Source organism: Hyperolius riggenbachi, chromosome 1 (assembly GCF_040937935.1).
Source record: "Hyperolius riggenbachi isolate aHypRig1 chromosome 1, aHypRig1.pri, whole genome shotgun sequence".
Lineage (NCBI taxonomy): Eukaryota > Metazoa > Chordata > Amphibia > Anura > Hyperoliidae > Hyperolius > Hyperolius riggenbachi.
Window position 1 is genome coordinate 433,060,305 of NC_090646.1, and position 27,495 is coordinate 433,087,799.

General features: G+C 42.9%; 1 protein-coding gene and 1 long non-coding RNA gene across 2 annotated transcripts in view; both read left to right on the top strand.

Annotated features, from left to right (window-relative positions):
* Nucleotides 1-27,495, top strand: part of ERCC6L2 (ERCC excision repair 6 like 2) — a 289,432-nt gene that overhangs the window by 212,638 nt on the left and 49,299 nt on the right. The window lies entirely within an intron of this gene.
* On the top strand, nucleotides 14,608-25,688 carry LOC137552998 (uncharacterized). The gene is made up of 3 exons (XR_011027201.1): nucleotides 14,608-14,706; nucleotides 14,839-14,946; nucleotides 25,588-25,688. It is a non-coding gene; the product is annotated as an uncharacterized lncRNA (long non-coding RNA).

Consider the following 27,495-nt stretch of genomic DNA (forward strand, 5'->3'; position numbering starts at 1 on the left):
AGCGTTTTGAACTTTATCCATCATGTGTGGACCACCTACCACCAACACCTCTGTTTTGTCAGAGTTCAGCCTCAGCCAGCTGGTGTTCATCCAATTTTGTAAATCCACTAGACACGCATTTATGGATGCTGATGGGTCTTGGGTGCCAGGCTTGAAGGACAGATACAGTTGTGTGTCATCTGCATAACAATGGTATCCTAGGCCATAGTTCTGGATTATTTTGCCCAGTGGGAGCATATAGGCTGCAAAGAGTAATGGTGATAGTACAGAACCCTGTGGAACTCCATAGGCAAGTGGCACTGGATTAGAGTAGTGTGTGCCCAGACATACTTGCTGTGTCCTGCCAGATAGGAAGGTCTGAAACCATCTAAGAACAGTACCCCTTAGGCCACAGTAATTCTTCAGTCGCTGGATAAGAATTTCATGATCCACAGTATCAAATGCTGCTGACAAGTCAAGAAGAATCAGAATTGAGCAATCACCCTTGTCCCTTGCAGTAAGTAGATCATTCATTACTCGGACTAATGCTGTTTCAGTGCTGTGCCTTTTCCTGAATCCTGACTGAAAAGTATCAAAGATGTTGTTATCTGTAAGCCTGGCTTCTAGCTGGTTGGCGACTGCTTTCTCGATAACTTTTGATAGGAATGGTAAGTTCGCCACAGGTCTGTAGTTGGTTACAGAATCAGGATCTAGTGATGGTTTCTTCAGGAGGGGTTTTATGATTGCTTTCTTTAGTTCTTCTGGGAAAAGACCACTTTGCAAGGAGCACTGAGTGATTTTGTGAAGTGCTGGCCTGATCAGCTCTGGGCACTGCATTAAGGATCCAGTTGGGCCAGGATCCAGGTCGCAGGTAGTGGGGCGGAGACTTTGAATGAGAATTCCAAAATCTTCTACACTCAGAGTGTCAAAGACTTGCCATGGTGGTACGGTAGTAGGCATATGCAACGTCCAGTGGTCAATTGATGTAGTTGGTGTAATGCTGGCACGGATGGTAGACACCTTGTTTGTGAAGAAGGCAGAGAATTCTTCACACCTTTCCCTGGAGTATGTGGTTGGGGCTTTTAGGCAGGAAGGATTGCAGAGTGATTCCACTGTGTGGAAGAGTTGAGCAGCTCTGTTGTTGGCTGTAGATATTTTGTGCGAGATAAAGTCTGATTTTTTCTTGGTTATTGCTTGTTGGTATTGTCTGAGGTGTTGAACTAGGCTAGATTTGTGCTCCTCAGTCCCTGATTTACGCCACTGTCTTTCTAGTCTGCGCCCTTTCTTTTTTAGATCCATGATGGTTTTGTCAAACCAATTAGCTTTCTTCTTTTTGGTTGCTGATTTGGTGCGCCATGGGGCAATACTGTCAAGTGTTTCATATATCGTGGTGTTGTACTGGGTTACTAGAGTGTTTGGGTCCATTTGGCTGTGGAGCAGATTTGTAAAATCCAGGTTGGCAGTTATCCTCTCCGGTGTTAATTTACTCAGGGGACGGGTTTTGATTGTTTCTTTAGGGAGCTGCTTGATAGGGTGATGTTCAATAGTAAACTGTATTATGTGATGGTCTGACCACACCACTGGGGTTACTGTTATGTTACTAATGTCCATTCCGAGGTGGAACAGTAAGTCTAGCGTATGCCCTCCTCTGTGGGTAGCTGATTTTACAACTTGTGTGAAGCCCAGTCCACCCATGAGATTTATTAGTTCATTTGCATCTTGTGATTGAGTGTTATCAGCCCGGACGTTGAAGTCACCAAGGATGATCCATCTCGGATAAGACAGAGTTAGCATTGCCAGAAGTTCTGAGAATTCCTGTAGGAATGGGTCAGCATCTCCGGGGGGACGATAAACCACTAAAATTTTGAAGCCTTTACCAGCTGAGATCTGGGCACCTATACATTCAAAAGACTTTGTTGAGCCAACATTCAGGGCCCTGAGCTGCAGAGTTGTTTTGCCACAAATTGCTACACCCCCTCCTCTGCGGTCTCGTCTTCCCTCACTTAGGACTGAGTAATTGTATGGGATGGTTGCTTCCAGTGTGGGGCCCGCATTGGCATCAATCCAGGTTTCAGTGATGCATGAAAAATCGCATGTCTGAATAAGGTCCGCAATAATGGCTGTCTTATTGTTTATAGAGCGGGCATTGCAGAGCAATGCAGTGACTGCATGGGGCTTAGCAATGGCGACTGGGTTCACTGCCGGGGTGTTACTGCATCTCTGACTAGGGACATGGTAACTTCTGCTACTTTCAGCCTCTGATTTCCAGTAAACATCACTGGAGATCGCTGGAAAGTTCTTTCCCTTGAATGGGCCTGGGTCCCTGAAGTTGGACTGAGACTGAGTGTGGCACTTTTTATGGGCCTGGCCGCCTTTTTTACCTCTGTGCGTTTTATTTAAAATCCCTAGAGATTGCAGCAAATTAGCTTGTTTTTTTCCAATGTGAGATGCAGCTCTCAATGGCCTGAGAGATAGTAAGAAGCTGGCTGTATAGATTAACATTGCTCTTTGTGAAGGAATGGGTTAAGTAAGCTCTTCCTTTGATTGTTGTTGTTTATCAGTGGGGGGTAGACAAAAGCAAATGCTGGCCTTCAGAATCTGCTACAAGAGGTGTGAAAAGTCCATTGATATGCAGAAGCATGGGGCCTACTAAGGTTTACTTAGAAAGGCAATGGAGTAGGGTTTGGTTAGGCTGTATTGTTGAATTACGTAACAATTTTTAACATTAATCTATTTTCATTATTATTTCCTGTCTGTTTTAACAACGGTATTTATCGTTAACCAAGTTTGACAACGATGTTTATCGTTATCAGATTTCGTTATCCACTGGTGCCATTTCGTTATCCAGCCGGGCCCTTTTTTCACAGCGCCCTTTCTTCATGCACACAAAACACAGAGGTAGATAAATCCTACCAAAGCTTCATGCACAGTGAGCGATTACTGTATGCAGACTTCTAATGAGAACACATAAATGTTGTTTAATCATACTAACTGTCCGCAAGTAATCATGGCTTATAACCTTCTGACACCAAGCAGACTATAGCCAACGCTGATAAAACACATGGCGTGACCATTTATGTTTATTCTTATTATACATTTCACTTTTTACAGAATGTTCACTGTAATACTTTGTAGGAAATTAAATTCTCTTTCTGGCCTGGGTAAACAAAGAACAGCAACTTTAACAATGTCTGTCATCATGTACATTTTTAGGGGGGTGAATGTACTCTGCGAGTGTGAGAAAAGGGAAGCAGTGATTGTGAATGTGCGTTGTGTGTGGTCTGAGGTTGCAGTCTTGAGGAGAGAAATACATGTTCTTGGCTACAAAGTGACATTTTCAACACTGAAAGAGCTCCTTATCCTCTGTCTATAGTAGTGGAGAAAAAGATCCAGGTTTCTGTGGGCAGACTGCTACTATCAGCAAAAATGAGCTTATTTAGCTAGGCAGCTGTAATAGTTAAACCAAATAATCCCAGGAAAATTCTGAGCAGTTGCGGCTGGCAAGGAAAGAAAAATATGCAACATTAATATCCTGTGACTAAACTCTAAGGTAAAATAGTATTATGGGGTCTGTTTTCAAGAGAAGACAACAGTGACAGTCAACAAGTTGAAGGAAGATCTGTTTGTGAACAGGAATATGATCATGGAAATTGGGACTGTGTCTGTGGCTTCTCAGTGAATCATTATGAATGGAGCCAGTCACATCATGCTGAGGCCTGAATTTGTGGGGAAGCCACATTGGCCAAAGCCTAGACTACATACTTAGGGGATTTCAGGATTCCACTATGAGAATTTTAAAGCCAACTGTATGACCTGAAACCAAAGGTCAGTTCTACAATGTCCTTGTTTGTTTTTTCTTGCCCCTCCATGCTAATATTTTTTTTTTACATTTGATATAGCATTAGCCATTTAAAAGAGGAACTTTACAGAATATAACTTAGTGAATAAAATTGCTTATTTTTTTTTCACAATGTTACGTTAAACATTATTTAGTCAGTGTTTGCCCAATGTAAAATCTTTCCTCGCCCTGATTTACGTTTCTTAAATTTATCACAGGTGGCAAAATGTACTGCTGGGAAAGTGCATCACTGCAGAATGTTTGTTTGTTGTGTGTTCCAAAGTGAGCAGAAACAACACCTGGACCCATATGCAATTTACTTTTTCTCCTGAGTTTTCTCCTATATTTTCCCACCTTATCAATAAAGTGCATTTTAAGCCAGCAGCAAGGAAGAAAATACACAGCATAATTTTGACAGTACTTTTTTACCTACTTTTGGTATTTTTTCAATAGCAAAGTGCTAAAATGCTATTTTAAACAGGAGATGAAAAATGATCTCCTAGGAGAAAACTTAGGTGAAAAAGTGAATTGCATATGGACCCTTGTCTTCCGATGCACTAGGAAGAGAAGGTTTTGTGACATTATAGCCTAGGCTACACACTACTGGGAGGAGGGGGTGTTGAATACTAATATACAGCAATTTATAGATATATGAAGTATTTCTAAAGCTGAAACCAGGATAACTAACATAAAATTGGGTATTTTGAATAAATTAACACATTCTTCTACATGCTTCTTTAATACTAGTGATGTTTGGGCATTGTATGAACAAAAGTGTGTCCCCTCTTTTCTAATACTGGTTTACATTTTAAACTATGTTTATTGGAAAACATGGCAACTGGCATACAATGCTTCCCAGGAGACTCCCTTACCTGCATATGTAATTTTTTCACCATACAGCAAGAAATCTGCATACAACAAGAAGGCAAATTTCAGGCATCCTTTGCACTGTTTAATGCAATGATATTTTTATTAGGGATGATCAACAAGATACAATTATTTATGAGTATGCAGGATTGTGTAAATTAGTATGCAAATTTATGCAGCTTGAAAATGGGCCAATCAAGTCCCACCCTGGTTTAAAGGATACCAGAGCCTCTGGTAAAAAATGAAGCTGTAGGGGGTAATAATCAAATACTCACCGCGCCTCACATTCACTTCCGTCCCCCGCCTCTCTTCTCCAGTCAGTCCTGTTCTCCTGGGAGGCTTCGGCAACTCCAAACCACAACATCCTGCCCCGCGCATGCGCAATATATCCGTTCTACTCCCCTGTGGCCACGTAGTGATGTCACAGGACAGGAGCATGCTCGCTCCTGCGTCCCAGCGATGTACATACTTTATGATATTTTATTTCTTAGGGAAAGAGTTACACTTTATATAAAGGATCTCCTTAACAACTTATACAAAAGTTGTACAGTTAGTGGAGTCATGAATTAACCAAAATCAATATTCAGTATGAGAAGTGACCATTCCCACATTTTTTACGCATCCACTTTATATATGTATACTTTCATGAGGAAGGAAAAGTCACAATAACTGCATCTAGCCTTTCTGGTAAATAGAATCACGATTTTGCTTTTCTTAAATGCTTTAATTAACTCATGAGCCAAATGTTAGATTGAAAATGGGACCTTTGTGTAGATTTCAGCTCAAGGCTCTATTCCTGGTAGGCTGTCAAGTACAATTTGCAAATGGCATTGTAGCTAACTTCCTTAAACAAATGCAATCATAAAACAAACATTTGGCATTTGAGAGTGAATTAAGAAAATGTGTATTCTTTTCAACAGATACTCTAAGCAAGGGGAATTCCTAATAATCAAATATTTTCTTAGTCTGCCTAGGGAAAAACGCAGGCGTTTACATGCTATAAGACCCTATTCATCACTTAGTAGCATTACATCACTTAAGTATGTTATTGCCTCTGTTAAATCAAAGAGAAAATGCAACATGCAAATGCATATGCATTATATTCTCCTACTGGCAATATTTAGTGTGATGAGCTCTCTCTTTCTCCACTGACTGAGGTGTCTTTTTACTGGACCATGCAATGATCTTATGTCTGTGGGTTCAGCAAACTATTGTGTATCTACTCTCTTGAAGTATAATTACTTGTACAAGTTGGTAACGTTGTTATGGTTCAATTTCTGATAAACAGCCCTGGTAGCATTGGTTATTGACTCAATTTATCTAATTTCTCCAATTAGATAAATGTGAACATTTAGGAGCATACTTATAAAATGGAGAACAGCCTGCTTGACATAAAAAGTGCTCATCATTATGTATAAATTAATTGACAATAGTCTTATTCTAAGAATATTCAGTTCATTTTTTTTACCGCAAATAAAAAATGTGTATGTTCACTATTATATTCAAAAATGACTACTATATTAATACTAACTTCAGACACAGTGCCTGGAAGAAAGAAACCTAACAAGTACACAGGACCCCCTCTGGTAGTTATAATCTAAGGGAGTGGCCTGCAAGAGGAGCTTCACATCCTCCACCCCTTCACAAACCACCACATCAATGGACACAGGAGGTCCTCAGACATTCTTCTAGATGATCCAAGCCAATCCGGTGTCATGATCTCACTCTCCCATGATCTCAGCTACCTCTGTTTAAACATGTGCCAACTTTATATCAGTAAAGCATTAAGGCCCCATGTATGCGAGGACATTTTTTTTTGCATTGCGTTACCCTTCCTGCATGCAGGGAAACACAACAGCAATGAAAGTCCTATGAGGATTAGTACACTTACACCTTTGCCTAGCGCCAAACACTTTCGATCAGTCACTGACCGCTGCAAAGTGAACAGTGTGTTACTGTCGGACTTCCACAGCGAGCGGCAGAATACATTAAAGTCATTGGACGACGCAGAAATTTTAAATTTGGTGGCAGTGCGGCATGCATGTGCAAATGACGCAAATACGATGAGAAAGCAGGGAATCCCAATGACGTACTTCCTGTCCAGCAGCGAGTACATCACTGGGCAAAAGGCATGCGGGTTGTGCGGCGCTATGCATATGACCCTGTCGGTGCACTCTACTGCAGGGTCATAGGAATGATGATTTGTGCATTGCGACAGGGGCAGAGCATCGCACCACAAACGCACTGGCTAGGAGTAAAACCGGCCTCCATGTAACACAGCACCCAATTACTTACGGTGACCTGGAACCAATAGGATATTTAAAGGGGCTTAAAGAGTCCAAAAAGTCTTCTTAGTAAAAAAAAAAAAAAAAAAAGCTATACTACATATGAAATATATGAATTTGCCTACTTAAAACAGAAGGTATTTGCAATTATTTATCTTTATGTGAGCAAGACAGATCTCCCATGATGCATCACTGCCAAATATGCAACTCATCCCTAAAAACCAGACACACATCCAAAACTGCTGGCGTGCAGTGTGTGCCTATAGCCTGTACATTTTACGCAACCCTACTAAGCTAACTTGCATACAAATACTTCAGGGTTGGGGGTGGGGGTTGCTTAAGGCAAAATAAAATTTGGTACAGCATTCATTTATTATGTTTTACAGCATTGTTCTGCTCACTCACCCTGCCCATCGCATGACATCACACCCGCACTACTCCATATGCTCTCTCACCCCTAACCTGCATAACAACAGAACACTTCAACAGCCTGCATGCTAGCAACATGTCTGTACAGTTGGCCCTGCAATGTCACCCCAGGGATCGAGTTATGATCCCCGCCAGATGACCTGTCTCGTACTGTTTATTCTCGTTTAACTCATTGCTTTTCTGAGGCCTTATGCTGGGAATACACCATGAATTTTTTCGACAGATAGATGGCTCAATAGATAATTTCTGACAGGTCTGATCTGATTTCGATTGTTTGTCCGATTGATTTTCTCATAGAAGTAAATAGAAATCAATCAGAAAAACGATCAGAAAATAATTCGAAAAGTAAATCTGCCAAAAAAAACCCTCATTGTGTATTCCCAGCATTAGCTCCAGTTTTCCTGCTTGCCAGAATTCTAGCCCTTATTTGCAGCATGGCCATTAAATTTAGCAGTTTAATCGTCAATAAGGAAATCGAATATGAATAGAATATGCTAAGCTGTAAATTTGCAAAATAAATGGAATGTTATTTATTGCAACTTTGCAAGCAGCAAATCCATGCTTCCATTAATACATTATAAATCTATGCACACTACCATGATACGAATTTCTCCTTGAAAGGATTACGTGATAGTGATGTATCTGTGGAAAGTGGTCCACAAAGTGACATAATTCCTAGACCTGTAATGATGGGAGGAGTGAGCATCCAAATAGATAGTGAGGAAAGGCATTTCCCATTGACAAGAATACTCTGTCATCAACTTCACCAGTCATGCACTCAATGGAGATCATCTAACAGCTTTAACAAAGGGATTAACTTTTTGCCCCATGGCCCAGCGTGATGAATTTGAAGTCTTCAAGGACATTAGTCTATATTTGAGACTGGTAAATTTGAGGAAGATGTTTAATACCACTGGGGATTTTGACAAAAATATGCCAGAACCTTTAGATGCTCTGAAGGAATGTGATGTACTGTTTGGGGTGGGGAGGATGACATTGATAACCCCAAGAGTGAGCAAATACTGAAAGCCTTAGAGGAGGAAGGAGATGTATAAAATAGCTATGTACACAGATCTGAAATCTAAATCAGCCTTCAATAGGTCCACAGCTTTATTTCTAGAGTTAATTGAAAAGAGTTTGAAAAAAGTAAGATGGAGGGATAATAAAATAAAAACTTAGCAATAGGCCAACATAAAGCATTGGTAGAATTAAAGACATGGAATGTAGTAACAATCAAAAAGTATGTAGATATGGCAATAATTTAGGCAATCATTTAGTGCATGCATCTGGCTCGCATATCCAATGTCAGATCAAGTCAGTACCAATTGGTGAATTTTGTGGATAAGACCCAACTGTGCAGAAATTGATGATGATAAGAGGGAAGGGAGAAGTTGCAGAAAAGATGAAAAATGAGGGGTATTAAAATAAAATGCACAAAAAGCATTTACTAGAGTTTTAAAAACAGGTGGAAAGCAACTTCTTTACAAAAAGAATAAGTTGTGACAAGAAAGGCAATGCACCTAAAATTATCAGAATCAATTTATTTTGCCAAATACAATGTGAGTTGTACCCGAAATTGCTTTTGGCACGTCGGTGATGCTACATTCCAGAAAACATACAAGTTCAGGTATATACACAGACGTAGAAGCATAGCTGAGAAGGATCAGAGAGGTAGTCTGAGTGCTATGTTGAGCGGAGCTGCTACTATATCAATACAATACAATACAATAACATTTCTATAGCGCTTTTCTCCAATAGGACTCAAAGCGCTTAGGCTCTCTCAGATTCAGTAATTCGTAGTAGGATGAAGTATTCACACAACAAAAGTTATATTTCTGCAAATGCCAAACTGAACAGGTGGGTTTTCAGTCTAGGTTTAAACAAGCGGTGCCCGACTGGTCTGCAGCTATTCAGATGCCCCACAGAAGGTCCCAGAAAAAGAGTAGAGAGAGAGAGAGACATAAAGAAATATTGTCCCGGCTTGCAGTCTGGTCCAATACGGGCGGACCGGAGGCCTAGAGATCAGGCAAATGGTGACTGCAGGTGGCCTGCTGGCGTAGGGTAGTAGTTCCTGGAGGCCATGCTGGTCAGTTGGGGTAGAGCAGGAGTTCTTGGAGGCCATACTGGGCTACAGAGCTGTACAGTTGAGATCCGAGTGCATGGCAAAGTAAGGGATTGGCTGCCGACAGCAGTGTCCCCGATGGCTGATGGGGGCTGGGAAAACAAGTGACCCAATGTTTGGTGGGGACCATGTTGCTGAGGACTAGTGGATCAGCTCCAGGGGCCTGTGAGTGTCCCGATGTCTAGTGAGGGCCATGTTGCCAAGGACCAGAGCTCATGCAGGGACCTGCGAGTGTCCCGATGTCTGGTGGAAGCCATGTTGCTGAGGACCAGAGGCTCAGCTCCAGGGGCCTGCGGAGTGTCCCAATGTCTGGTGGGGGGTGCGTTGCAAATGTGAGTATCTCTATAAGTGTATTAGAGGTAGAATATTCACCTTGTAAAACAATAATAATATCTAAAGAAAATATATGTACCTGACAGCCAAATATTTAAAAAGATAATAGGTGTACTGTATCTGACGCCCTCACAGTTTATGGTCAAGCTGTTCATAATAGATTGAGCGCATCAGGCACACCTATTATCCACTTCACTAAAAAACACTTGATGGTCTTTCTCATATACTGTTGATTAAGCTTCTAACTTCTTAGTCCATAGTCCTTTTTGGACAATATCATGGGCCATTGGCTATAAAAAATGTCAGACCTTGTTTCACTGAACATAGCTTATATAGTCATATTTTTCTTATCAGAATCAGAATCAATTTTATTTCACCAAGTAAGTTTGCACCTACAAGGAATTTGTCTTGGCAGTTGCTTAACCACTTCCGGATTCTCGGTGCGTATATGTACGCCCCTGAATCATGAAGTGTATTCCATGGCGGCCGTTCCATGTCAGTTCACGGAGGGTGTCTCCGTGAACACCCTGCGAGCCGATCTGCGGCTCGCAGGGTAAATGTAAACACACGGGGAAAATCTTCCCCGGTGTTTACATGTATACGGCGCTGCTGCACAGCAGCGCCGTAGAGGAGATCGGTGATCCCCGGCCTCTGATTGGCCGGGGATCGCCGGCATCTGATAGGCTAAAGCCGCTCACAGGGGGAGGGAGAGGGAGGGAAGGGGAAGGAGGCCAGGAAGCGCTGCGGAGGGGGGCTTTGAAGAGCCCCCCCCCCCCGCAAGCGCAAGCAGCCAGCGGCGATCAGACCCCCCCCCAGCAGGACATCCCCCTAGTGGGGAAAAAAGGGGGGAAGTCTGATCGGCCTGGCTGCAACCTGATCTGTGCTGTGGGCTGGAGAGCCCACGCAGCACAGATCAGCACAAAATTTCATGGTATAGAAGTGGTTAACAAACACAAACAAAAACAATACACGGACAGACAGTGTGTATATTACAAGTCAAGGACATTTATGCAAGTATAGTGGCAGTAAGCAATGTAAGAATTGTTCATTTACAGTTCTGTCTGTGCTGATTACTATCAAGTCCTTGCAGCTCTAACGTGGTTCAGCATTAAGTATGGCTACCACTTGAAGAAAAAAGCTGTTCCTGTGTCTGGAGGTTTTGGTAGCGATTGACCGGAATCTTACTCCTGAAGGCATGCGCTGGAAGATGGAGTGAGCTGGGTGAGAGGGGTCAGAGGCAATTTTGTTTGCTCACTTTCTGCACCTGCTAACATAAAGATCCTGGAGGGAAGGTAAGCTACAGCCAATTATCCTTTTCGCTGTTCGGATGATGCGCTGCAGCCTTCCCTTTTCAAATGCTGAACAGGAGCTGAACCGTACAGTCATAGATGATGTTATGGTGGATTCAATAATTGCAGTGTAGAACTGCACCATACATTTTGAGGTAGGCCAAACTTTTTCAGCTGCCGTAGATGGTACATCTTCTGTTGCGCTTTCTTGACAATCGTGGCCGTACTGTTATCCCATTTTAGGTTGTGTGAGATCGTAGACCCAAGAAACTTGAATGACTCTACCTGGGTTATTGTGGATCCATTTATGGTTAAGAGGAGGTGCTGGGGGGGGAGATCTCCTAAAGTCTATTATCATCTCCATGGTTTTGAGAGCATTTAGTTCCAAGGGAAACTTAAATGACATGATGAGTTATGTATGTACAGTACAGTGCCTATAATACAAAAATATGCTGTGTTGCTTTTCTTCTTTCTCTGTGTAACGATTGTGGAATTCTCTCCGTGATCAGCGCACAGGACGTGCGCTGACACTGCAGAAATCCTCCACAAGCGTATAATTTGAGGGAACCCAGCACAAGGTGCAATGCACCTGTAGAGGGAAATTCCTGTCGGCAGGTGGAGCTGTGGAGTGCAGAGGAACAGCTCCTCTGCCCTGCCACAGTAATTGTACGAAGGGAAGAAACGCAGGGCAAGATAGCCCTGAAAGAGAGAGATCAAAGCGACAGGGTATGCGTGTCCACCAATCTAGTCGCCACCCTGCGACGATGAACACACAACCAGAAAGATAAAGTGAGAAGGCAATCGCCAGAGATGGCGATTGCTAACAGCGACACAAGACCGAATAAGCACAGATGAGGAATGTATGTATGTCCACCAATCTAGACGCCAACGTGCGATGGTGGACAAACAACAGAGGAAACCAAGTGAGATCACAATCGCAAGAGAAGCGATTGCGAAAGAGAATGAGCACAGGGATAGAATGTATGTATGTGCCCCAATCTAGTCGCCAACCCGCCATGGTGCACACACAACAGCAGATATGAAGCAGGAACGCAATCGCGAGAGAGGCGATTGCCAGAGGTGACACAAGGCTACAGCAAGGCAGAGCACGAGAGTAGCAAAGGCACAGCAAATCATACAATAAGAAGATAAGGAAAATAACAAACGCTAACTAAACGCTAACACCGCACTCATTAACAACAGTGCACGCGGTCACCGCGTGTTAAGCACAACAGAGACAAGCACGCCTAACTAACCACCGACAGACAAACATGAAACAGAGGACACGAGCGCTTGCTTAACGGTTACCTCACCGAGCCTCCAGCAAGCGTTCGTACCAGACAAGACAGATACACCAAAACAGGAATAAGTGAGAGATACGATCCACTGCTCTTTCCGCCAGAGCGAGTGCGATCCAAGTATAGAAACAGAGCAAGCTGGATCCACTGCTCTTTCCGCCAGAGCAAGTGCGATCCAAGTACAGCAAGAGAGATGGAGATCAGACGGCTCCACAGCACTAGCGCAAGGCGAGTGCAATCCAGACAAGACAGATCAGATGAGATAGCTGGTAACAACCGCTGCTCCAGCGATACTCCAAGAACAAAGATCAGAACGACTTCCTGTCGACCACCGCTGGGACAGGACAATCGCAACAGACAAACAAAACAGATATGCAATCCTAACTGCACTAGGGAACCTGCCTAGTGCAGTCCCAGTAATTACTCTAAGCTAATCTTTAAACAAAGAGCAAGGCTGACACTCCAGGAGTGTTTCACAGGACTAACCCTTACGACCAGCCCAGGTCTGTGATATCACATGGAATTTATAGTACAAACCTCCAGAGGATGTGGCTAGGAAATTTGCATGACCAACATATGCAAATTCCCCAGCAGCAGCAAGCTGCAAAACTGACAAAAGGTCTCTCTTCCAGAGACCTGCAGAATGCAGACCTGAACAGTGGTCAAAAAGCTGCCTGCCTGCGCAGGCAGCCGAGCGGATCCTCACACTCTGCCTGAAATAATATTCAACTGTGCAAATGTCAGTCTTTCTACAGTCAGGACCCAGTTGGACTATAGCACCCCTCACTGATAAGGAGTTACAGCCATAAAATACTTTCCTGGCAGAGAACTGGGCTTCTGAGAGCCGGTGATAAATTAAAAAAAAGACAATAGTTCATATATTTTAGCACTCTGAGACATTTGACTGTTTCATTAAGCTAAGACAAAACAAAAAAATCTACTTTTCTAATGGTTTATTGGATTAGATTAATTGGAATAGATGCAATCATTTTGGGTTTTTGTTTTTTTGACTGTGTGGATTGTCTCCTACACTCACAGATGGAGTTGCCTAACTTATTATATTTGAACAATGTAAAGTATTTCCTCCTCAATTATATATTTTCTAAAATAGCCGGTACAATTTAAAAATAATTGTATCTATGTAGTATACCACTGACGATCACTGCACCAATACTTATTATTAAAATCACATTAAAATACTTCTGCTTACAGATGCAACACTTTACCAAATCCCACTAAATATAAAATATATATTTTTTTCAATTAATAAAGATTATACAGCACACAAAATGTCAAAAAGTTGAATATGCAATTCCATAAATAGCCCTTCTTAACCACTTGAGGGCCGCAGTGTTAAATCCCCCCTAGTGACCAGGCCATTTTTCCTAATTGGGCCACTGCCGCTTTAAGGGCTCGCTGCAGGGCTGTACAACTCAGCACACAAGTGATTCCCCCCCCCCCCCTTTCTCCCCACCAACAGAGGTCTCTGTTGGTGGGGGTCAGATCTCCCACAGGATTGTTTATTTATGTATTATAAATACTTATTTCATTTTTTTAAACTAAATTTGTCTATTTTTTTTATTAATTTCATACACCTCCCTCCCCCCCCCCCCCCCCCCTTCAGCTTATCACAGCAGATCGCTCCTGTGTCACTCAGGACAGCCGTCTCACACGGTTGTCCCCAGTACAGCGGTGCTGTAGATCGCAGCGCTGTACAATGTTAATAGACGGCAGTTACGCCGTCTAACAGTCTCTGAGCTGAGATTGTTGCTGGGAGACTGATGGAGGAGCGGAGCACCTTTAGTGGATTTTTGGCAGTTGATGGAGGTGACTAGGCGGCTGGATAGAGACCCAGGTTACCCCTACACAATGTAATGAGGCAGCACATAATTTTCTAGACACGTTACCATAAGCCTGTTTTAAACCTTTGACAGTTTATACAAGACTAGAGTCTAGACTAAAAAGACCCATCCGTTAAAAAACAGGCGCTAGGCCACAGCCGCTAAACCCGGCAACGCGCATACTGATGCGTCCTGCTCACCCGTCTCCCACCACTGTCCGAAGTATATGCACACAGGGAGATGTTGCTTGCTTGGCAGTTGGAAAAAGCTGTTATTTCCCACAATGCAATCAGGTTCTCAGACAGCAAACTGTCAAGTCTGGAAGCAGGGACACACACACAGGGACAGGACGCAGAGACACATGGGTTTTAATATATAGGCTGTATCCTTCAGTCATCCATGTCATCAACGGCATTCAAAGGATTGTATGTAAAACTGTCATTTGCGCTATCATTAACCCTAATCTAACCTGAGATTTAATTCTTAACTGATGCTGTTATACTGAATGCAGGTAACATGCAGGTAACATGCAGTTTTCCTGTTGTTGAGCTTTTTAGGGCAAGAATTGTCTTATAGCAACCCTAAAGAAAGAAAGAATTTCTGCTACAAGTGTGGAATAGTGGGAAAAGCTATTCTGTTTAGAACTACAGCTACAGATAATTTTGGTATGTTCAAACTGTATCATTAATTATATCATATATCACAATGTGTAGCTCATACTGTATGTTATAATGAACCCAATCCTTTAAACCATGAGTATTTATTCATAATTGAGAGATTTAGAATAAAACGTGTACAGAAACTTCAATAAATAAATGTAGTATGCGCCACACATAAAGATAGCTGACATGTTTGTGTCCTCCTGGCATTGTAGTTTTTTGATCCTCTACTGGCCTCTACAGGACTCTAGTTGGAATATCCTAAAAGCTGCAAGAGACTATACTGCAGTACATGCTCATGTACTGTACAAATTCGGCATGTCAATGCTTTCAACAAGATAAGTCTTGCACTATCAGGAATGGCCCATCAGTTAATAAAACTTTAATAGACAAACAAGAGCAAGTGGCTGTAATATACTGCCTTCTTTGGCACCAGTTATGTTAGACAAACTTAATGAACCCTGAAATGTTCTGCCTTTCTGCATGGATGGCTTCAAACATGTGGGCCCATATGCAATGGATGTTTTCTCCTGAGTTTTCTCCTAGGTGATAAGTTCACTCTTTCTCCATAGGGTACTTTTTGAACCACCAGCCAGCAAGAAAATACTCAAATTAATTTTATTAGTAGTTTTTCGCCTACTTTTTGGTACCTTTTTTTATTAAAACACTGCTGAAAAGTTATTGTAAAGAGAAAAATTATCTCCTAAGAAAATACTCAGGAGAAAAAGGTTAATTGCATATGGGCTGTGGTCATTTTTCTGGTTAAAATAGTAATACATTTGTACATTTTATTATATCCACTTCTTTATTGTAACCACAAAAAAAACTTAGATGCTATTATGTAAATGTCACTTTTCTTTTTTCATTCCTTTTTCCAGTCTTGTCTGTGACCATCTCACATTGTATGCAGTCTGCCTGCAGCAGCTGAAAAATAATTATTCTGGTACTGGAATAGATAATGCAAGGTGGAGCTAGCGATTAAGGGGCCCCTACACTGGTCGATTACAGCCATCGATCGATCGATTCTATGGAATCTACCGAAAAATGATTCTATCAGATCTATCCATCGAATTTGTGGCCGATTTCAATCGATTTGATCTATCTGACAGGATGGAAGATCTAGGTCGATCTGCTGCCGGCAGCAGATCGATGGCCTATAGCGTTGCATTGGATCTAATTGTCCAATAATGCATTTAGATTGATTTCCATTAGATTTCTAATAGATTTCATTCTGAAATCTATTGGAAATCTGTTCCTAGTGTGTGGCACACATCAGATAGATTCCTGTCAGATTCAACTTGACAGGCATCTGACAGAAATCTATCTGATGGTTGAATCTGCTGCAAATCTATAAGTGTATGGCCAGCTTAAGTGAACTGTATAGCATTATCCACCAACCCTGATTGAGGATCTGATTGAGGAGTCAATTACCACCATGAGCTAGGGCTCATTCTAACAAGCCAGATTCATGAAAAATGACAGGCCTCTTTTATAACACAATGGCCTTTGTGAGTATGATTGAACATACAATAAGTTTTGTACTTTAATATTTTATTTTTCTACAATAATAACGCTAACTCGTAAGCGGGATTTAAAATAAATTACAGCCCCACCTATAACTGGATGAACTCTGCCACTACAACAAACATATACTCTTACTTTTTCATTTATTTATTTTTTATGATGGTAAGACTTACTTGTAAATGAGACACAGAAGAAATGACAGACCCCCTTTGTACCTGGATGGACCGTGTCATTACACACATATTTGCACTAAGTTGTGTTCTTTGCTTTTTCTTTGCTTTTTTCAATGGTTACACTAACTTGTAAGTTTGTAATTAAAGGACCACTACTATGAAAATTGTAAAATTTAAAATACATGTAAAAACATACATATAAAAAGTACATTTCTCCCAGAGTAAAAATAGCCATAAATTACTTTATTCTCCTATGTTGCTGTCAATTACATTCACACAGGGGACGTTTTTGGCCTTTTTTCAAGGGCAGGTGATTTTTAAAATCGCCCACAAAATACTGGTGCAATGAATTTCTATGAGAAGGTTCATATCAGCATGGATCATGCTCTGTGCGTTTGGGGCGTTTTTACTATAATGGAAGGTGGGGGGTGGGGGGTGGGGGAAGTGCACAAAAACGCTTGTGTTTGCATCTTTGATTTTAGGCGTGAATGAGGCCTCACAGAAGGTAGTAGAAATCGGGCACAAGTGACAGGTTTTGGACTAGTCCATTTCTTCATTTTTCACTATTTTGTTTATTCTTTACAAATATACTCAATGAAAAGGATCTATTCAAAGATGCAGGCTGGCCCAACCTGTTTGCACACTGTTTTGGCAGTTGGATTGAGCAACTGCCATTTAGTAAGTGGTTTTGAAAATAAAGAAAAAAAGGAGAATGCTCCATGAGGAGATGGACTAGTCCAAAAGTCACTGGATGGACTGTGTCACACAAATATAAGAACACTTTTGCTCTTTTATTTCTTTTTGCACATTGTTTTATGTTTATAACACAACAACACAGCTATATGGAACCTTTTCCCTGCATGACACAGACCCCATGCTAATATCCTGCTGACACAATGCAGTAAGCCCCACACAGGATAAATCATTTACTCTTCCTGCTGCCTTTATCCTCAGCAGCACTGATCTAACTATAAGTATTGGAAAGCGCTGCTAGATAATGATTACAACTTCTACTGCCCACTTGCTGCTGCCCAACTTGTGGTGGGTTAACCCCTAATCCCACCCGTGTAAAACTAAGCAAATTTGAAGTGTATGGGCGCGCAGGTGTATTATGGAAATAATTGCATATGTCAACCACAATTAAAATGAATGACTGATTTATTTATTTACTCCAAAACAATTTAGGCGGCCACATGTTTATAATTAGCACAACTCATATGAGGAGATACTCTGGTACCAGACTAATATAGCATCAATACATATACAACCAGGGAATCTTCATGTGCTTATATTCACTTTATTCTAGACCTGCAAAATCTATTACCGAAACAGTGGTACACAAACATTTAAAACATCCTAAAAACATGATCTGACACTGGAGCTGTTGCTATGTACAATCCCACTGTCCCTGTGATGGTTTGTGCCGTCTCAATCGCCCAGCCTCAGCCTATGCAATTGGATCGGTTACCCAATCACTATTGGACATGTGTGGGCCCTCCACCGGCGCACACCACGAGGCCTCCGCATGCAATCTGTATCGTGCACTGTAACTGACCGCCGGCCGGCTAGCTGATGGACTTCTCTAACACAGTTCATCAAAAGGCAATTACGATACTTCTGGCAATTCTTCTGGGGGACACCATTCCTGTTGCAACAGCCAACAGCCCTCTCACTTGCTGTATGTACCGCCTTGTTAGTGTCCTGTGTGACGTCATTACCCGGCAACTTGTCATATGTTTTATCCACCCCACAGGGCTGCACAATGAACAGATGAACTTTTGAATATGGTTTACTCACAACCTTCACGCAGTAATGCGCTCTTCCGAGGGAGCTTCGCTCAGGGCTCCTGGAGTTGCGGATGCCCGACGCAATTTTGCATCACCTCTCGGCGTCTCTCTGCACCGGCTGCATCTCATAATCTCGCGTAGGTTCCTGGCGTGGCCCGGCGTCCCGGGATTGTGAGCGCTCACATGTGTCAGTCAGGCCCCGCCCGCTGACGCGTTTCGCCCCGCCCACGGGGCTTTCTCAAAACGAAATGGGGATGGAGTTCCCTTCGGCAGTGTGGCCTTATAGACCCGTCCCTCCCAGTTGAAAGGTCATCCTGGCCACAATACCGCCATCTTTATTCTGGTAAGAGAGGGCAAATCAGCGGAGCTTTCGAGCACTAGATCACACATCAGTTATTTCTTCATTAGAAGTTATTGGTCCCATACATTCTTTTCATTTTCCATCTACATCATCTTTCGATAAAATTCCCTCACTTTAGTTCAGAAAATACACCATATTCAGATCAGAGTTCAGACCTTCTGGGATCCTTGTTCCCAAACGATAGATCCAAGTTGCTTCTATTTTGTATAATTCATTCTCTATGTCACCTCCTCTGTGTGACACTTTTTGTTTTATAATTCCCTTAAAACGTAGCCCAGATGGATCTTTGTTATGATAGCGGGCAAAATGGGTCCCCAGAGGGCTGTCCTTTTCCGCTTTTTCAATGTTTTTCACATGTTCCCCTATTCTTGTACCAAGTCGTCGTTTCGTTTTGCCAACATATAGTAAATTACACGGGCATTTGATACAGTACACCACCCTTTCTGAATTGCAATTAATATTATCTCTAATATCAAATTCTCTCGTACCCTTTGCATTTGTAAACGTTTTTGATCTCTCTACTAGCCCACATACATTACAATCACCACAGCTAAACATTCCAAATTTTTGAGGGAATTTGTTTAACCATGTGTCTTTTGTTTTACTCAAAAATTCTGATCTCACCAACTCATTTTTTAAGTTCCTCGCCTTTCTGGCTGTCATATAGGGTCTTTCGCCTACCAAATTCTTGATGCGTTTATCAACCAACAAAATCCCCCAATGTTTCTGTAACACTTTCTGCAATGCATACCAATGGGCCCCATATGTAGTTACAAATCTAATAGGGTCATTCTTTTCCCCCCCAACTGTCAATTTTTTACGTGGTGATCGCCCTGTTCTTAATTCATCCCTATTTTTTTCCAACATTTTTTCAAATTCCAACTCGACCAACTCTTCAGGATAACCTCTCTCAAATAGCCTCTGGCTCAACTCATGGCCTTCTCTCACAAAATCCTCGTCCAAAGTACAATTTCTTCTATGTCTGTAGAACTGTCCCCTAGGCACAGCTTTTCTCTGTGACACCAAGTGATGACTCGAGTAATGTAGCAATGTGTTTCCTGCTGTCGGTTTCCTAAATGTAGTCGTCACCAACCTTCCATTTTCCTTTCTAATTTTTAAATCCAGGAATGATAACTCCTTATCACTCCAATCATATGTAAATTTAAGGTTTCTCTCGTTGGTTCCCAACCCCTCAATGAACCTCCTTAACTGCTCACTGGTGCCTCGCCAGACCAGGAGCACGTCGTCTATGAACCTCAACCATAAGCGAACGTGCCTCTGGAAGAGGTCCATGGGGTACACATCCTGCCGCTCCCACTGCCCCAGGTGTAAACAAGCGTAGGCAGGGGCACAGGATGCCCCCATCGACGTGCCCCTGGTCTGGCGATAAAAGCGCCCATCGAAGCAGAAGCAATTGTACTCCAGGACTAACTGTAAGGCCTCCACCACAAACTCATTGTGGAGTGCGGAATCCGGGTAGTACTCACCAAGGAAGAAGGCCACTGCAGCCAATCCCACCTCATGGGGAATTGAAGTATACAGGCCCTCGACATCCACACTCACCACCAATTCCTCCTCACCGACAGGGAGACCTTCCAGGACGGCCAAAACGTCACCTGTATCCCTAACAAACGAGGGTAGGCCTTCCACCAAAGGCTTTAGTTTTCCATCCAGAAACTTACCAAGTCTCTCCAATGGACCATCAATACCTGACACAATTGGCCGCCCCGGCGGTTTCTCCCTGTCCTTATGTATCTTAGGAATTATGTAGAATATCGGGGCCTTAAAAGTATTTACGCTGCAAAACTCGGCCTCCCTCCTCGATTGTGGATTTGGGGAAGGAGATGGGGGTGCTCACGAGGAGGGAGGCCGAGTTTTGCAGCGTAAATACTTTTAAGGCCCCGATATTCTACATAATTCCTAAGATACATAAGGACAGGGAGAAACCGCCGGGGCGGCCAATTGTGTCAGGTATTGATGGTCCATTGGAGACCACACATGTCTCCCTGTCGGTGAGGAGGAATTGGTGGTGAGTGTGGATGTCGAGGGCCTGTATACTTCAATTCCCCATGAGGTGGGATTGGCTGCAGTGGCCTTCTTCCTTGGTGAGTACTACCCGGATTCCGCACTCCACAATGAGTTTGTGGTGGAGGCCTTACAGTTAGTCCTGGAGTACAATTGCTTCTGCTTCGATGGGCGCTTTTATCGCCAGACCAGGGGCACGTCGATGGGGGCATCCTGTGCCCCTGCCTACGCTTGTTTACACCTGGGGCAGTGGGAGCGGCAGGATGTGTACCCCATGGACCTCTTCCAGAGGCACGTTCGCTTATGGTTGAGGTTCATAGACGACGTGCTCCTGGTCTGGCGAGGCACCAGTGAGCAGTTAAGGAGGTTCATTGAGGGGTTGGGAACCAACGAGAGAAACCTTAAATTTACATATGATTGGAGTGATAAGGAGTTATCATTCCTGGATTTAAAAATTAGAAAGGAAAATGGAAGGTTGGTGACGACTACATTTAGGAAACCGACAGCAGGAAACACATTGCTACATTACTCGAGTCATCACTTGGTGTCACAGAGAAAAGCTGTGCCTAGGGGACAGTTCTACAGACATAGAAGAAATTGTACTTTGGACGAGGATTTTGTGAGAGAAGGTCATGAGTTGAGCCAGAGGCTATTTGAGAGAGGTTATCCTGAAGAGTTGGTCGAGTTGGAATTTGAAAAAATGTTGGAAAAAAATAGGGATGAATTAAGAACAGGGCGATCACCACGTAAAAAATTGACAGTTGGGGGGGAAAAGAATGACCCTATTAGATTTGTAACTACATATGGGGCCCATTGGTATGCATTGCAGAAAGTGTTACAGAAACATTGGGGGATTTTGTTGGTTGATAAACGCATCAAGAATTTGGTAGGCGAAAGACCCTATATGACAGCCAGAAAGGCGAGGAACTTAAAAAATGAGTTGGTGAGATCAGAATTTTTGAGTAAAACAAAAGACACATGGTTAAACAAATTCCCTCAAAAATTTGGAATGTTTAGCTGTGGTGATTGTAATGTATGTGGGCTAGTAGAGAGATCAAAAACGTTTACAAATGCAAAGGGTACGAGAGAATTTGATATTAGAGATAATATTAATTGCAATTCAGAAAGGGTGGTGTACTGTATCAAATGCCCGTGTAATTTACTATATGTTGGCAAAACGAAACGACGACTTGGTACAAGAATAGGGGAACATGTGAAAAACATTGAAAAAGCGGAAAAGGACAGCCCTCTGGGGACCCATTTTGCCCGCTATCATAACAAAGATCCATCTGGGCTACGTTTTAAGGGAATTATAAAACAAAAAGTGTCACACAGAGGAGGTGACATAGAGAATGAATTATACAAAATAGAAGCAACTTGGATCTATCGTTTGGGAACAAGGATCCCAGAAGGTCTGAACTCTGATCTGAATATGGTGTATTTTCTGAACTAAAGTGAGGGAATTTTATCGAAAGATGATGTAGATGGAAAATGAAAAGAATGTATGGGACCAATAACTTCTAATGAAGAAATAACTGATGTGTGATCTAGTGCTCGAAAGCTCCGCTGATTTGCCCTCTCTTACCAGAATAAAGATGGCGGTATTGTGGCCAGGATGACCTTTCAACTGGGAGGGACGGGTCTATAAGGCCACACTGCCGAAGGGAACTCCATCCCCATTTCGTTTTGAGAAAGCCCCGTGGGCGGGGCGAAACGCGTCAGCGGGCGGGGCCTGACTGACACATGTGAGCGCTCACAATCCCGGGACGCCGGGCCACGCCAGGAACCTACGCGAGATTATGAGATGCAGCCGGTGCAGAGAGACGCCGAGAGGTGATGCAAAATTGCGTCGGGCATCCGCAACTCCAGGAGCCCTGAGCGAAGCTCCCTCGGAAGAGCGCATTACTGCGTGAAGGTTGTGAGTAAACCATATTCAAAAGTTCATCTGTTCATTGTGCAGCCCTGTGGGGTGGATAAAACATATGACAAGTTGCCGGGTAATGACGTCACACAGGACACTAACAAGGCGGTACATACAGCAAGTGAGAGGGCTGTTGGCTGTTGCAACAGGAATGGTGTCCCCCAGAAGAATTGCCAGAAGTATCGTAATTGCCTTTTGATGAACTGTGTTAGAGAAGTCCATCAGCTAGCCGGCCGGCGGTCAGTTACAGTGCACGATACAGATTGCATGCGGAGGCCTCGTGGTGTGCGCCGGTGGAGGGCCCACACATGTCCAATAGTGATTGGGTAACCGATCCAATTGCATAGGCTGAGGCTGGGCGATTGAGACGGCACAAACCATCACAGGGACAGTGGGATTGTACATAGCAACAGCTCCAGTGTCAGATCATGTTTTTAGGATGTTTTAAATGTTTGTGTACCACTGTTTCGGTAATAGATTTTGCAGGTCTAGAATAAAGTGAATATAAGCACATGAAGATTCCCTGGTTGTATATGTATTGAGACTGATTTATTTAGTTCGCGTATTTTAAGATAGAATACTATAGAGAATTTGCATGCTTTACCCTCACAAGTACTCCAATCATCCACACTTGGGAGTGGTATGGTGTCCTGCATAAAAATTATATATATAGGGAAAGGTCCTGTGGTCCGTAGACCCTTTGCAACAAATAAGTCTCTTCTATATAAAAAAGGGGGCATCAACTCCACTGTTTCCATATGCCCACTGTATAAAAATTGCTACTACGTACCGATATAGTCCTATATAGTCTGCAGTTATGCCGTATCTTGCGCAATGATCGTAATGGACATAAATCTTAAGCTTAATATCACCTGTGAATGGTTCTGCTCCAGATCCAGAGCGGGTTACCGCGAGTCAGCCGCTAACTTCTGCCGGCGTAAACCTCCAATGACGTATCCAGCGTGGTTCCCGTTTGGAATCTCGCGGGAACCCGGCAACGCTACTAGCCGCATGGCTCAGAGCGTTTCTCCGTGCTGACGTAGGTCCTCCTGGGGGTGGTATCCAATTTGCGTTCCACCAACGTACCCGGAAGTGCTGCGTTCCACTGCTGGGCATAAGGAAACAGTGGAGTTTTTTATATAGAAGAGACTTATTTGTTGCAAAGGGTCTACGGACCACAGGACCTTTCCCTATATATATAATTTTTATGCAGGACACCATACCACTCCCAAGTGTGGATGATTGGAGTACTTGTGAGGGTAAAGCATGCAAATTCTCTATAGTATTCTATTTTAAAATACGCGAACTAAATAAATCAGTCATTCATTTTAATTGTGGTTGACATATGCAATTATTTCCATAATACACCTGCGCGCCCATACACTTCAAATTAGCACTGATCTAACTATCTAGACCACACATGTCAAATCTGGCCCTCAGTGTCATTAAATCTGGCCCTCGAGTGGTTTCCCCACTTTGCATTGTGTTTGGCCCACTCTAGACCCCCAGGGAATCTATATCGGAGGTGGAGCCCTAGATCACCAGGGAAGCCATATGGGGAGGTAGGAGAAAAGCCCTAACCACTTGGGAAATGTATAGAAGAGGGTGGGGGCTTCTAGACACCACAGAACTGTATAGGAAACGGAAGACCACTAGACTCCAGGGAACTGTATAAGGGTTGGAGGAAGGCCATTAGACATCTGGGAACTTTATAAGGGCAGAAGGTGGCCAGTAGATATTGAGGTTGGCCCGCGACTCGGTCGCAGTGTACAATTTTGGCCCACTTTGTATTAGGGTTTGACAACCCTGATCTAGACTATCAGCATCAGAATGGATGTTTTATGTAAAATGGCAGCTATTTATAGGGCCTGGCAGCCATATAACAGGTAAATGCAGGCATTCAATAGGACACCAATCTCTGCAAACTTGGCTTCCAGAGTCCCTCCCAATCTATGAATATCCTGAATATTGCTTTAGTTCCATTCAGTCTTTTTTAAACCAAATGGACAATACTTTGGGAGAATTTCACTTTGACTGGAATTATTTAAAACAACATTAGATAGCAGTGAAAAATTCTAACTGAAGGTGGAGCGAGCAACAGAGCAGAGGTTTAGTATTGCAGAATAAAATGTCTGCATAATTACGGTGTCAAATAATTCCAATCAGATTCCTGCTGTGAATCGTGTCAGCATAGCAGTGGAATTAAAACATCCATAGGTCAGTTGTAAAAGAAAACAGCACTTTCTGAAATGTTGATTCTAGAGGTATTTTATTAATAACTGAAAGGCCAGACTATATTTCAACTAGCATACCATATCACAATTATTTTTTATTTGATATGTATTTATATAAAAATACATATCTCCTGTAGTCTTAAGTTTTTGTTTAAAATAGCATTATCCATATAAGCCTATACACTTCAGCATTGCAGCTATTTGGGCTTCTGTATAAAAGATAACAACATTGACCCAGAAGGCTGGAAAATGAAGAGCGTATAAAATGTTTTACATCTGGACGGGCTTTTCACGTTGATCAGAGATATAAATGTGTGCAGCTCTACAGATGCACTCATAGATGTGGTATTCCCTTATGGATTCCCAGTGCTTTTGTGTGAAAAGCCAATAAGGGGATAATTTGTAAAGCATTGTAAGCACATTAGAAAAACCTTGGGTGAGGCAATTGGTCATTGCCACCTTGGCTGAGTCTAGTGTGTGGCCTGTTGCCCCATGGTGAGATTTAGTGGTCCACTACGGCAGCTCCCTACACACAACAAGTAAAAAACAAGAGTGTTAATGTATTTGTTTCCACATGTCAATTACTTATGCTCCACCCATCATCCCTCCTCCCCCTCTATAGAACAGTGAGCCCCTTAATGAGTTACGTATGACAAAACACGTAGGACTGAGCCAGGGAACACGTTGACGCTGTGAGAAGGAAGTAGGCTAGCCGGGAGTGGACTGCCCTGAGTTCCGCGGCCAGGGCAAAGTGGTCTGTCTGAAGCTGCCTGTGTTGGAATAAAGGAACGTTTTATTGAAAGCCTGGAGCTGTCTGGCGTGGTTCAACAGGTGTTATCTGTGATGAGCTAATTGCAAGTCTGGTTTCGGTGAGTGTATTCACGAAGGGGGAAACCATCTCATGTTCCAATAAGGTCGTGACACATCCCCCAGGAGTGCAGCACGGGGTGATTGCTGTGGTTTTAATAGCAGTGCTGGGCACTATGTGCATATTTTATTTTGTATTCTAGGGTACTGCATTGCTGGTGGTAATCAGACTTAGAAGCGCAGCTGTATCTTTTTGTAAGCAGTTTATTACAAGTATGCATATCAGGAAAGTCACAACACTTAAATTAATCTCACGAACATTCATAGTCAGTTTAAAAAGGGGCGCTAGGCCTTGGTTACAAACCCTGCAACCCCCGCCCACAGCGGCATCGCTTACACGGCTGCACCCGTCATCTACTGTCCCAAGTCCACCCGCATGCCGCACATGCGCGCTGGGCCAAACGCACAGATACAAGGATACAGGGGTTTTATTATATAGGATAAGCAGTCCATATACTTCAGTGCTATAATGTGCAAGGATTCACGGTAAGGGCCTGTTTCCACTACACGCAGACTGGATGCAAAATGGATGCGGAAAAACTGACTCCAATGAATGCCTATGGGATAATCTGCATCAGAAAAATCACGTTTAGTGGAAACCGGCCCATGGGCTTTCATTGCAGTAAATTTATCTGCATTCATTCTGCATCCAATCTGCGTGTAGTGGAAACAGGCCCTAAAACTTATTTCAGCTTGCTTACTTTTTTTTTAACGGCTGACAGATGGTAGTGCTATGACAACTTCAAATCAGTTGGTGCGGGTGAAACCATTATCATATCAACATACATTCCTGCACTGCGCAGCTTATTGTTCATAGTGAAACATGGGAATTTTTAAGTTCCAGTGCCACAACTCACAACTTCAAAATTAATACGGACACTTTACATTAACACTGTGACACGTGCAATAACAGGCAAATTAACTGATTGTGTGTTTACTCAAATATAGTGCTTTTGCTCCCTCTAGCGGCCAGTTGCTGCTGTGGAATAGAAAAATAGGCTCTCATCTCAGTGCGTGTGCGTGTGTGTGTGGGGGGCATTTATTATCTCCAGCACAGTAGATCGAGAAGTCTGAAAAATGTAGTGATGGCTATGTAAATACCCAGTGAACTTGCTCCTGAAAGCTCTAGGTCTCCAGTGCTTGTGGGTGTGGTTGTAGAAATCCAGGTCTTAGAGAATTGAGGGTCTCACTCTCAAACACACGTCTTTGATACTTTATAAATTCACTTATCCTTTAATTTCTTATTTGAATCAGCACTATTAATGACTTATAAGATACTTGTGGTTAGAGGTTACACAGGTGGGGACAGGGGCATAACTAGACTTAATAGGGCCCTCCTGCAAAAATAATAGCATGGGGGCCCGTTGGTCTCCAAACCCCACGTGATCGGGGTTCGGTGAATGGCAGCAGAGAGAGTGTTCTGCTGTGAACTAGCACCTGGAAGTAGGACTGGTAGTAGTGAACCTGCACTTGGTTTTTGTGAGGGAATCGGGAGGTTTCTTTGCTAATTGGCTGCACTGGTTGGGTAGAGGGAGGAGGCAGGGCCCCCAAAGCCTCTGCCTTCTCCCCGGGTCGCAAAGTTGATTGTTACACCCATGGGTTGGGATAGTATGATAAACTTATTGTGCTTGATACTAACAGTAATGCTGCTGAAAGGTACTGT